The 12481-nt window shown below is 35.3% G+C and overlaps 1 long non-coding RNA gene across 1 annotated transcript; it reads left to right on the forward strand.

Annotated features, from left to right (window-relative positions):
- The first annotated feature begins 496 nt into the window (after window positions 1-496).
- Window positions 497-11680, forward strand: LOC143081813 (uncharacterized). The gene is made up of 3 exons (XR_012980103.1): window positions 497-571; window positions 1287-1444; window positions 10236-11680. It is a non-coding gene; the product is annotated as an uncharacterized LOC143081813 (long non-coding RNA).
- The last annotated feature ends 801 nt before the right edge of the window (window positions 11681-12481 follow it).

Genomic DNA, 12481 nt, shown 5'->3' on the forward strand with positions numbered 1-12481 from the left:
GGCGAGCCTCACCAATTTTTTTTAATGTATTGTGTTATTTATCCCCAGAGGTACATTATTGCCAAATTTGATGATTCTACGACCAAAAAAAGTGTGGTTCCAATTTGCACTTATGGGAAGTGCAAATTAATCCAAGAACATGTTTAAGGTAAAATAGCAACAAACAGATTATCATCAATCTGATTGGTCATCTCAATTCAGTTGCTTTTCTCTCTTCCGCCGTACCGGCTCAGACGATAAAATCAATCCCGTTGAGATGACCACCTATAATTTATAATGATTACATTTGTGTAGTACCCGCGTGCCATAAGTATGGCTTAGCAATAGTTTAACTAAGGTATATACAATGTATTTATAGAAAATACTACATGATATATATTTTATTTCGCTATGAGAATTTGCCTTGAAGAACATGTTCAATGATTTACCCTAACATGTTTTCTTGATAAGAATATACATATCATGTAACTTCCTCGTAAAAGTTCATTTCACATCTAAAAGTTCAACTTATATGTCATGTGGACTGCTTGTACCATGTGTGCTTTTTATTGTGTTGAACAATTATGACGAGGTATGCTTTTAATATCTTATATTTTATCTTATGTGAATTTATCATATATAAACGGTACGTACTTTATTTTAATATGTTATTATTGAGATTTTAAAATAAAAAAGAATTCTTGGTTAGAAATTCCATATCAAATAGGCTTTGGACTACCTGTCTATGGTTGGGCTGGTTAATAGGTTTATGATGACAAAAACTTTTAATAGAAAGCGGTTAATATTTCGAAGTCTCACAATGTCGCCTTTGTTTAATTCTGTTATCAAACGTGACCCATTGATTTAGAAAGTCTAAGAAAACTCTTTAACCTTAAGATGTTAACCAGATTCATCAATGAGGACTTTTTCTAGATGTCGGAATTAGGTCTGTGGTTTAATACGACCCAAATGTCAATTACTATAGTATACCTGTATACGAATGGTTAAGATACTCGCTACACCTACACAACGGGTACTTATACTCTTAAAAACTATAAGACTATGAAGATATAAACTTCAGAATTACCAATCTCCACGTATAAATTACCAACATTATGTCAGCGTATGGCCTTCAACTAGGAGCAAAACCTATGATACAATGTACGCCATAAAAAGAAATGAAAAGCCTAAAAATAACACAAATACTAGAATAAATTATGTAGACGAAACGCGCGTCTGGCGTAAATACAAAATTTATTTCTGGTATCTATGATGAGTATATTTTATTTTATTGTTTACGTCTTTAGAATTTGGATACACATACTGGTCCTTTTTGGAAGTTCTATAATTCCAACAACAGACGCTTACATTACAGACAGATGTGAAAACGTTTCCCTTTGTCCCATCAGCGGAACTGGTTCCCCCTTAGTACCAATGGATTCGTTTCTGACACTACTTGGCTTAGGTAAGAAACATTTTATAACTTAGTCATAAGAAGCGCCTGTGTACATACTAGTATATAAAAAAGATGTTGTTTGATTGCTAATGCGACATCTCTCCACAAGAGACCAAAATTGCACAGAAACTAACAACTATAGGTCAACGTACGGCCTTCAACAATGAGAACGGTATGGGCTTTGCTCATTGTTGAAGGCCGTACGGTGACCTATAGCTGTTAATGTCTGTGTCATTTTGGTCTTTTGTGGATAGTTGTCTCATTGGCAATCATACCACATCTTCTTTTTTATATCACAAAAACAAGTTCATTTAATCTCAACCTCTTCAAATATGAGTTATTCGGCTGGAAAAATACATCTTGCCACGATTCACACTTTAATGCTGGTACTCTTCCTAACTTTAACAGAAAAAAAATCACATATCGTCAGGAAAGACACCTCGGACCTTCATTGGAGATAACCCATATCGTCTATAGAGCCAACTCGAACCGTTCTTCAGACCATGTCATTTGTAAAATTTGATCGCTTTAGAGAAATATATTTATATGACAACTGTTGGGTCGTCAAAAGAGACAACTCGCTGAGAACGACCTTCAACAGTGATCGAGCAAAACTAATATGGCGCCGTATAATGATCAATTAAAGCCTGTCGAAACACTATATATATATTGACAGGATGTAAGACCATAAATGTTCACAACTGAAGATGAATGCATAAAAGTTGTGAGTGATAATATTAAAAAAACACACACAAAAATAGTAAGCACAATTCTTACTTCTGATATAATACATAGACAATAATAGTGCATTGACTTGACATATCAACGACATAAGGATGAGGCTTAGAAACGGGGAAATGCGAGGCTGTGCCGAGCTATTTCCCCGTTTCGGGTCGAATCCTTTTATCGTTGATATGTCAAGTCAATGCACTATTATTGTCTTTATACTGCAATCTAAAAAAAAAAAAAAAAACATTTTCAATTGTTGTTTAATGCGTTAAGGTTAATATTTATTTGATTTAAATATTTGGGGAAATACCCTTTAAAACGGCCTCACATCATGCTCGCGGAGAAATATACAACACAATGAAATTTATATGCATTTGAAACAAGAACAGGTTGAAGAGGTCGTATGAATAATTCAATATTATTTCGGCAATTTCTATTTAAATATTCATGAGGAAAAGTGATATCGGGTCAGTGACTGTATATGACATAGAAATATACAGTCAACGCATTTTGACTGCTCAAATAGAACGAGTGCAGTATAAATATTGTTTCTTATCATGGAAATACTAGAAATGGTGATGTTGATGGTTGTCAAATTAAAAAAAGTCTTTCCATGTTATTTTGCTTTAAAGAAAGACTATTAGTGCTGTTGCATAAATATTGATGATTTGTTTATTGTTGCTTGCTTCGTTGCCAATGGCAAATAGTTCCTACATTTTCTGAATGAGAATAAAATTAACAATTAATAACTTATAGGTCCTGTAAAAGGGTCGAGAAAAGGGGTCGACCTGGATGAAAATGGACAGAAACTGGAAACCCACCAAAATTAGCTTTGTAATATCATATATATAATATGCAAAAACCTATAATTATGATCTTAGATAGTAGTATGCAAATTTCGATACAAAATATCTTGGCTTTTCCTTTTAACAATCTTGACAGCTTCGAAAGTATAGTTTACAGGATTTTAGCCAGATTACATGTGTCATAGCCAAAAACAATGACTTTCTTATTTTATTTTCATAAAATTTGATACTTGCTAACAAAATTTACCTCGTTTTATAGTAGACTAAGTATAGATCTACCAAGACATTGCTGGGGATTATTTTCGACCAGATTATTAATTTAAAGTTTGCGTTGAATAATATGCAGTTTATTTCATTTTAAAGTTTGGATAGTTTAATATTACAATTGATTCATTGTATCAAATTCCAGAATTCCAAGGATAAACTTTGAATTTTTATCATGCAATAGTTCAACCAATGCTATTCCGAGAACACAGTCACTTATAATTATATCGAAGTTCATTTCTTTGAGACAAAAAAAAAAACAAAAAAAAAAAACAGCACTTTTTCAATAATTTTTTTACAGTGTGTTGAACTACTTTTTGGACAAATTATATCAAAATTATAGAAAACTTCACCGGCTCTAACTTAAAATATGTACAATTTTATGTTCAGGGGGTCTTGAAATCTTTGACAGCTTCCAAAGTGTTAACTTTTACTTTTCTTTTAGCTGGACCAAATCACTTCTTTACGTTATAATTTATGACCCAATTTTTTTTACAGCATAATTTATACCCAATACTTGCTAATTGAGGCTTAAAACATGAGGAAATACATTTGGAAGCGTTATACAAAAATTAAAAAGTAACACACTGTCAATACTAAGGACTATATTTGTGATAACTGTGTTCCCAGACCTGCTTACAACATGTCGTACTGACCGTTCTACTGAGTGGGATGTATGAACACGTAGCCATATTTGATCAGAATAGAGTTTAAAATTAAATGTTTAGATTAGAAAAAGTTCCAAACTTTCTGTAGCTTAAAGAACTATTCCATTAACTCTTTCAGTGGTCCTAAACTGACCAGAATGAAAGCTTAATTTATGATTCCATATTCAACGCAAAAACTGTATATCTAATCTGATAATATCCTTCTTTCCAACTAAGTGATATAACTTTCCCACTGGTCAACCAACTGTGTTGAGACTACTTATGGTATAAATTGTAAATGTGTTCTTATGTTTGGTTGAAATATTTGCCACTGGAAGAAACTAAAGTAGACCTCAATTATCATTAATTTTTCATGTTTATACGAGGTTTTACAGGCAATGATTTCTACTGTTCATTCAATTATTGATATAGCATATAGTTCATACGATTCGGTATATTTTATAATTCACACATAATGCACATTGGGACATATTTACAATTCGTTCGTTTCGTTTCATCTATTTATGATGTAACTTATATTTCATTCCATAATTACCAGTAGTACAACCTTTTACTACACCTTTCATTACCAGGCTGAAGCTATCGAACAATAGCCAGCGAACAATAAGGCGATATATCGGAAAAAAAAAAGAAAAAAAAAATGAATAAGACAGCAACGGTCGTTAAATTAAAAAATATTCAAAAAATCAGTCCAAATATTGCAATTTCAACTCAATCTTAAACATTTATTGATTAAACAAGTCACATCACTTTTAAAACTACCATTCAGTACCACGTTAAATCTGCATCTTTCAACGAATTATTTGTAGGTGTAGGGTCACCAATACACCCACTTCAATTTAGAACGTATGTAAAAGTAGCCCTACCCTGTAAAATATCGCTCGGCCTATTCCAGGTTTCCTAGAGAAAAATGATAAGGAGTGTCACGGGGTATGACTATATAGGTCCTGTAGAGGAGAAACAGGCGCTTCTTTTGCGCAAGGTATCGAAGGGCACTATGTTCAATAAGCTGGAACTAGAGCCCAAAATTTGAAAAAATGGTAAAAAAATAGGGGGTCGGCCTATTCCATGGCTCCTAGAGAAAAATAATGAGGGGTGTCACGGGGTATGACTATATAGGTCTTGTAGAGGAGAAACAGGTGCTTCTTTTGCGCAAGGTATCAAAGGGCGCTATGTTCAAAAACTGTAACTAGAGCTCAAAATTAAAAAAAAAATGGTAAAAAACAGGGGGGTCGGCCTATTCCAGGGCTTCTAGAGAAAAATAATGAGGGGTGTCACGGGGTATGACTATATAGGTCTTGTAGAGGAGAAACAGGTGCTTCTTTTGCGCAAGGTATCAAAGGGCGCTATGTTCAAAAACTGTAACTAGAGCTCAAAATTAAAAAAAAAATGGTAAAAAACAGGGGGGTCGGCCTATTCCAGGGCTTCTAGAGAAAAATAATGAGGGGTGTCACGGGGTATGACTATATAGGTCTTGTAGAGGAGACACGGGCGCTTCTTTTGCGCAAGGTATCAAAGGGCGCTATGTTCAAAATCTGAAACTAGAGTACAAAATTTTTAAAAAATGGTAAAAAAAAGGGGGGTGGCCTATTCCAGGGCTCCTACAGAAAGATAATGAAGGCTGTTACTGGGTATGACTATAAAGATCTTGTAGTGGAAAAACGGGCGACTTTTGCGCAAGGTATCAAAGGGCGCTATGTTCAAAATATTGAATCTAGAGCTCAAAATTTAAAAAAAATGTTAAAAAACAGGGGGTCTGCCTACTCCAGGGCTTCTAGAGAAAGATAATGAGGGGTGTCACGGGGTATGACTATATAGGTCTTGTAGAGGAGAAACAGGCGCTTATTTTGAGCAAGGTATCGAAGGGCGCTATGTTCAATAAGCTGAAACTAGAGCCCAAAATTTGAAAAAAATGGTAAAAAAATAGGGGGTCGGCCTATTCCATGGCTCCTAGAGAAAAATAATGAGGAGTGTCACGGGGTATGACTATAAAGGTCTTGTAGAGGAGAAACAGGTGCTTCTTTTGCGCAAGGTATCAAAGGGCGCTATGTTCAAAAATCTGTAACTAGAGCTCAAAATTAAAAAAAAATGGTAAAAAATAGGGCGGTCGGCCTATTCCAGGGCTTCTAGAGAAAAATAATGAGGGGTGTCACGGGGTATGACTATATAGGTCTTGCAGAGGAGAAACGGGCGCTTCTTTTGCGCAAGGTATCAAAGGGCGCTATGTTCAAAAATCTGAAACTAGAGCCCAAAATTTATAAAAAATGGTAAAAAATAAGGGGGGGGGGCCTATTCCAGGGCTCCTACAGAAAAATAATGAGGGCTGTTACTGGGTATGACTATATAGGTCTTGTAGTGGAGAAACAGGCGACTTTTGCGCAAAATATCAAAGGGCGCTATGTTCAAAATACTGAATCTAGAGCTCAAATTTTTTTTAAAAATGGTAAAAAACAGGGGGTCTACCTATTCCAGGGCATCTAGAGAAAGATAATGAGGGGTGTCACGGGGTATGACTATACAGGTCTTGTAGTTGAGAAACTGGCGCTTCTTTTGTGCAAGGTATCAAAGGGTGCTTTGTTAAAAAATCTGAAACTAGAGCCCAAAATTTGAAAAAAATGGTAAAAAACAGGGGTCGACCTATTCCAGTGCTCTTAGAGACAAATAATAAGTGTGTCACGGGGTTATATACGGCTATATATTTAAACTAGCAATTTTTAATTTTTACATGATTTACATTCTCAGAATGATATGAAAAATAGTCCATTGAAACCTAGGGCGCACCTGCCCTGTCAATGAACAAAATATAAAAAAACGATAAACAGATTATAATTGATTCATTTCAAACTCTTTTTGGTAGTGTTTTTGTTGGCAAACGTGTTCATCCAGAGTACCAATCATGCTTTGTGTACACCTTCAATTCCTCCTTCATGATACGGTTATGACGGTTATGGCCGTCGGGTACACTCAACTTTCCTAGCTACATTCTGGTTGGATAGGTAGAGTAGACAACAACGTCCTTTTTTTAATAGAATCTTGACTTCTTTGTTGTGTATTTTAACCGTCCATAGTTTTGTGGGAATGTGTGATTTAAATACCATTTATAAAACATCCTTGATGTCACGATAGCTTGTACGTCTTTGGTAAATCTCTTCCTCCACCTATGTATCAACTCCTGGAAACAGCACTAGGGAAGATATTCTTAAAAGAGAGAGACACACGCAACTTTCTGTTTGGTAAAAGTAAAAGAGGGACGAAAGATACCAGAGGGACAGTCAAACTCATAAATCGAAAATAAACTGACAACGCCCTAGCTGAAAATGAAAAAAACTAACAGACAAACAATAGTACACATGACACAAAAAAGAAAATTAAAGAATAAGCAACACGAACCCCACCAAAAACGAGGGGTGATCTCAGGTGCTCCGGAAGGGTAAGCAGATCCTTCTCTACATGTGGCACCCGTCTTGTTGCTCATGTTATAACAAATCCAGTAAATAGTCTAATTCGGTATGTCACATTCATGAAAGGGAAGGGGATAATAGTTACGACGTAAGGAACATATCCGATATTATCTGTGAAACGCTTATTTCATAACGGTCAACCAACTCATTATGACGTGCGTAAAACTTACGAAAGAATGAGTGTCCCCCATCACTGGCGACGCTTTCGTCTACGAACACTATGAGGAGAAGGTTTTATGCTAGACCCTCAAGGGCATTCACAACCACTGCAAAATCTATGATGACTTGGTGATGAGTAAGCAGAATCAGTGCAAAGACTGTTACGCCCGAGTTAGATGTAACAGCTCCGAATGATTCTGTTCTGTCAATTCTACCCCACACTCTCGCGCAAGTCGATCCAACTTTGTGTGTCAATAAAGCTTTTAAAAAGACAACACGAATATCCAACACATTCACCATAATCATTGTTCGGACAAAGACTTCAAAACCTTATGCAATAGCTGCTAGTGTTGGCCTTATGGATTGTCACCTTCAAATTATCAGCACCAATGAGATTTGGATATACAGAGAGCAAAAAAGGCGAACCAGATGTTATCTTTTATAAAGAAAGTATCTATACAAATACTTCTTCGTAGAAAACCAGTGATGGTTGAACAATTGGTGGTCATCCAAATGTATGTTCGTGTGTGAGTAGGATCCCTTCATTGGGTTGTGCCAGGTTTTAAATTTGTAGCATATACTACAATGCTGGAAAGATCACACGGGTAGTCTTTAATAGCCAAATTAAGTATAAAAATGAAAAGCATTGGGGCCCGAAATTCATAAAGATTTACCAAATACAGATAGGGTAATTCATTCCTAAGGTATTAATTTCTTAGTAATTCGAAAACTTCGTAAGTTAATCGAAAGCTAAACAACCATTATGTAGCAATACAAGGACATCAATGCAATCATCGGTGTGAACCGGGTAAAAACAAATGCCCCAGACACATGAACCTGGAAATTTCTTCGATAAATCATATAACTATAGATGATAGTTAAGGTAATGTGTATTGCAACAACTGTTAAACCGTGAATCAGGAGTATCTACATTTAAATATAACTAATGATGCCGACTTCACCTTCGGACAACGATCTGAAAACAATGATAAATGCATCGGATATGCACTTTTTAACTTTGAACACAACATAGAGAACTATTGACTAATCAACACGAACACCACCAAAACATCGGGGTGATCTCAGGTGATTCGGAAGGGTAAGCAGATATGCTACTCATGCGGCACCCGTCGGGTTGATAGTGTTATTACAAACCCCGTAAATAGTCTAATTCGGTAGGCCACATTCGTGGTTAATGGGGGCATGGGTTGTAGTTACGACATAAGGAACATATCCGATTTCATCTGTGAAGCGGTTATTCCGTAACTGTCAACCAACTCGTGATGGCGTCCGTTAACTTTACGATAGGTTGATTTCAACTTTACATTTTCGAACTCTTGATTTAATAGCTTCCTTGTGAGCAGCAACACTCTTTCAAGGAAACCATGATAGGAAATACAAGCCTGCGAAAATAGGAGATATGTACTCAGTATGTAGGCGCTTCTAGAATGTTACTACATAGAAATTGAAAGTTCTAAATTGGGCAGCTGAAATCATCTCTTTTGTCGGAAAGTTCTTCAGCCGACCCTCATTGTCAATTTCTAGATGTAAGTCAAGATATGAGGCAGACTAAACTGTATCTTATATATCCTTTATATCTAATTTTCAAATTTTGAGCAATTAAAATTTAGATTTTCGAACATAGTGCCAATAAAATACTTGGGCAAAAGATGCGCCAGTTTCTCTTCTACATGACTTATATATAGTCATACATCGTGACACACCTCATTATTTTTCTCTAGAAGCCCTGGAATAGGCCGACCCCCCTGTTTTTTTACCATTTTTTACAAATTTTGAGCTCTAGTTTCAGCTTTTTGAACATAGCGCCCTTCGATACCTTGCGCAAAAGAAGCACCTGTTTCTCCTCTACAAGACCTATATAGTCATACCCCGTGATACCCCTCATGATTTTTCTCTAAGAGCCCTGGAATAGGCCGACCCCCTATTTCTTTACCATTTTTTTCAAATTTTGGGCTCTAGTTTCAGATTTTTTAACATAGCGCCCTTTGATACTTTGCTCAAAATATGCGCCTGTTTCTCCTCTACAATACCTATATAGTTGTACCCCGTGACACCCCTCATTATTTTTCTCTAGAAGCCCTGGAATAGGGCAACCCCCTTTTCTTCAAATGTGTATGTTAGTTTAATTAAACAAAGACATCACAGGTGCGATAGTTTACAGGGTATGACTACTTTTACATACGTTCTAAATTGAAGTGGTGTATTGGTGACCCTACACCTACAAATAATCCGTTGAAAGATGCAGATTTACTGTGGTACTGAATATTAGCCTCAAAAGAGATGTGACTTGTTTAATCAATAAATGGTATAAAAACGATTTCAAGATTGAGTTGAAATTGAAATATTTGGACTGATTTTCTGCCTTTTTGAATATTTTTTTGTTTAACGGCCGTTGCTGTCTTATTTTTTTTTTGGTTTCTCGATATATCGCCTTATTGTTCGCTAGCTTCTGCCTGGTCCTTTCATTTCATGGTTTTCATCAACTAGAATTATTTAAGTATTTCATTTGTTAATACATACTTGTTATTTTAGGTTCTGGTAATGCATTAGAATCTCTATCATATCTAGCCTGTATAAGTATTTCATTCGATAATACGTACTTGTTATTCAAAGTTCTGGTAATGCATTAGAATCTCTATCATGTCTAACCTGTATAAGTATTTCATTCGATAATACGTACTTGTTATTTTAGGTTATGGTTATGCATTAGGATCTCTATCATGTCCAACCTGTAAACAAAATTCCGAACTACAGCAACAGGTCAGTACTTTACAGCAACAAGTACGTCAACTTACTGCAGCCAATCAGGTCATTCGACAACAACTTACTGCGGACAATCAAGCTATTCAACAACAGCTTGCGGACTGTACAACAAGCCTGTCAGCTAACCAGCAACAACTTCAACAGTGCAATGAACAGCTAAATTCGTGTAACACCAACAAAGCGCTGCTGACCTCTCAACGTACAATCTGCCAAGGAGAATTATTATCTTTCACTTCCATTGAAACGGAATTCCAACAGTGTTCCACAAATACCGGTGCATCTCAATGCCGAGCCGCGGGTTGTTTTATGGGTTGCTATGCGCTTGAATTAAACACTTTGTATACTATTCCAGCAATTCCATAAATATTTTTTTCTCTGTTTTTTTCATTATTTAAAATCTGATAGAGGTTTGATTGCATACAAGTAAGGGAGCTACCATTTGATTATTTATTGGGGAGGTGCACGACAGCAGTTTTTGGTATATTAAATTAAAATAAAGCAAGAGTATAAATTAATTTCCTGTGCCTGAGGGAGATATGCAGATTTGTTCACCCAAGAATACTCATATTTCATGAGGGCTTTGACCGAGGGATATATGATTTTTCGAAGGTGAGCAAATCTTCATGTTTCCCTAGGCCAAGGGTTATGAATGTTTTATTCCACTGTCAATGCTTTGTTTCCTACCTGAACATCAACTATGTGTGTACATGCATGTTACCCCTTCTCTGCTTGTTTTTATAAATAAACACGACATATACATTGATAAACAGTACGGATCAAAAGTAAACTATTAGTCTTTTTGTTTAACGGCTGATATAAATTTGAATACGATTATGATTTTAGCTATTGCTATTTAAAACAAAAAAAGAAGTTCAAAACGTCATGTACATTAACTGCACAGAAAGTCGAACGATGTAGTCCCGACACTGCAAGGGGAGTATGATACTCGGAGGGAAATATCAAGATTTGTTCAATGAAACGTGCAATAGTCCCAAACAATCAAATATTGAATAAATTATCAATTTTTATAAACAGTGGAATATTACAATTTATGTAAAAAAAAAGTCAGGATGAACTAGTAAAAGAAAAACAGGACCGAAAAGAGTCTAAATTCAAAAGACAGAAGAGAGAGAGTAGAACTTAAAAAAAAATACAGGACAACATTTTCAACCTATCCTCCTTTCACCTTTCTTCCCACGATAAAAATCAAATGGTAGCTCCATAATACAAAAGACAGAAAACGTTCTTCCTTATTTCAGATAATATTAATAAAAAATCATGATATCAAAACAGCAAGGGGAATAAACAGATAAGGAAAATAACCGCTCCATAGATTAAATAACTGTTCAGTTTATTGTTCGTAACCAAATTTAAAATATCCGTGACATTATGTAAAATTGCATTGGTTATGACATTAGTCATAATAATAAAAAAATAAAATGTGTTGTACATGCGTTTACTTTCTGATACCATGAACAAAAATCAACCAATAAATGTCTTCACTTCTTTTTATAATAAATAAGAAGATGTGGTATGAGTGCCAATGAGACAACTCTTAATTCTAAATTCCAATTTAAACCGACGTACGCGTAAATCATGAAAAAACGTTGATGTCGTCATGGTCACATGACAAAATTCTGTCTATGATATAATAAACAAAACGACGCCAGCGTTACTTCCAATATTAAATTATTAACTGATAGTGTTAAATATTGAAAAAAAAAATTACTTCGATAGCATCGAAAAAAAGTTAAATTTTCTGACTCAGAAAAAACAATACCCCTTTTTGAATATTATAGATTGCTATGCCCGAATGTAGCGCATTTTGTATAGATGGTATCAGACTCAGTGGTATACTCATTTTGACAACATCCTGTATGCACCACAGGCACTTGTTTCAGAAAAAAAAAATTCCTATATACCTTAAATATATTAAGGTATATAGGAAATTTTTTTCTGAAACAAGTGCCTGTGGTATGCACGGGTAAATAAAGTTAAGTATTATTATGATGAACTACGGGACCGACCATTTAACTTCAGGGGGAGGGAGGGGCGGGGTAGTTTGACAGAATGGTATACAATACAAACAGGGTAATAAAAAAAAATCACAAACCGTTATAAAACACTTCACATCAAATAAATCAAACTTTTTCTAGTCATTTTATAGGGAAAAAA

This window comes from Mytilus galloprovincialis, chromosome 7 (genome assembly GCF_965363235.1).
Source record: "Mytilus galloprovincialis chromosome 7, xbMytGall1.hap1.1, whole genome shotgun sequence".
Taxonomy (NCBI): Eukaryota; Metazoa; Mollusca; class Bivalvia; order Mytilida; family Mytilidae; genus Mytilus; species Mytilus galloprovincialis.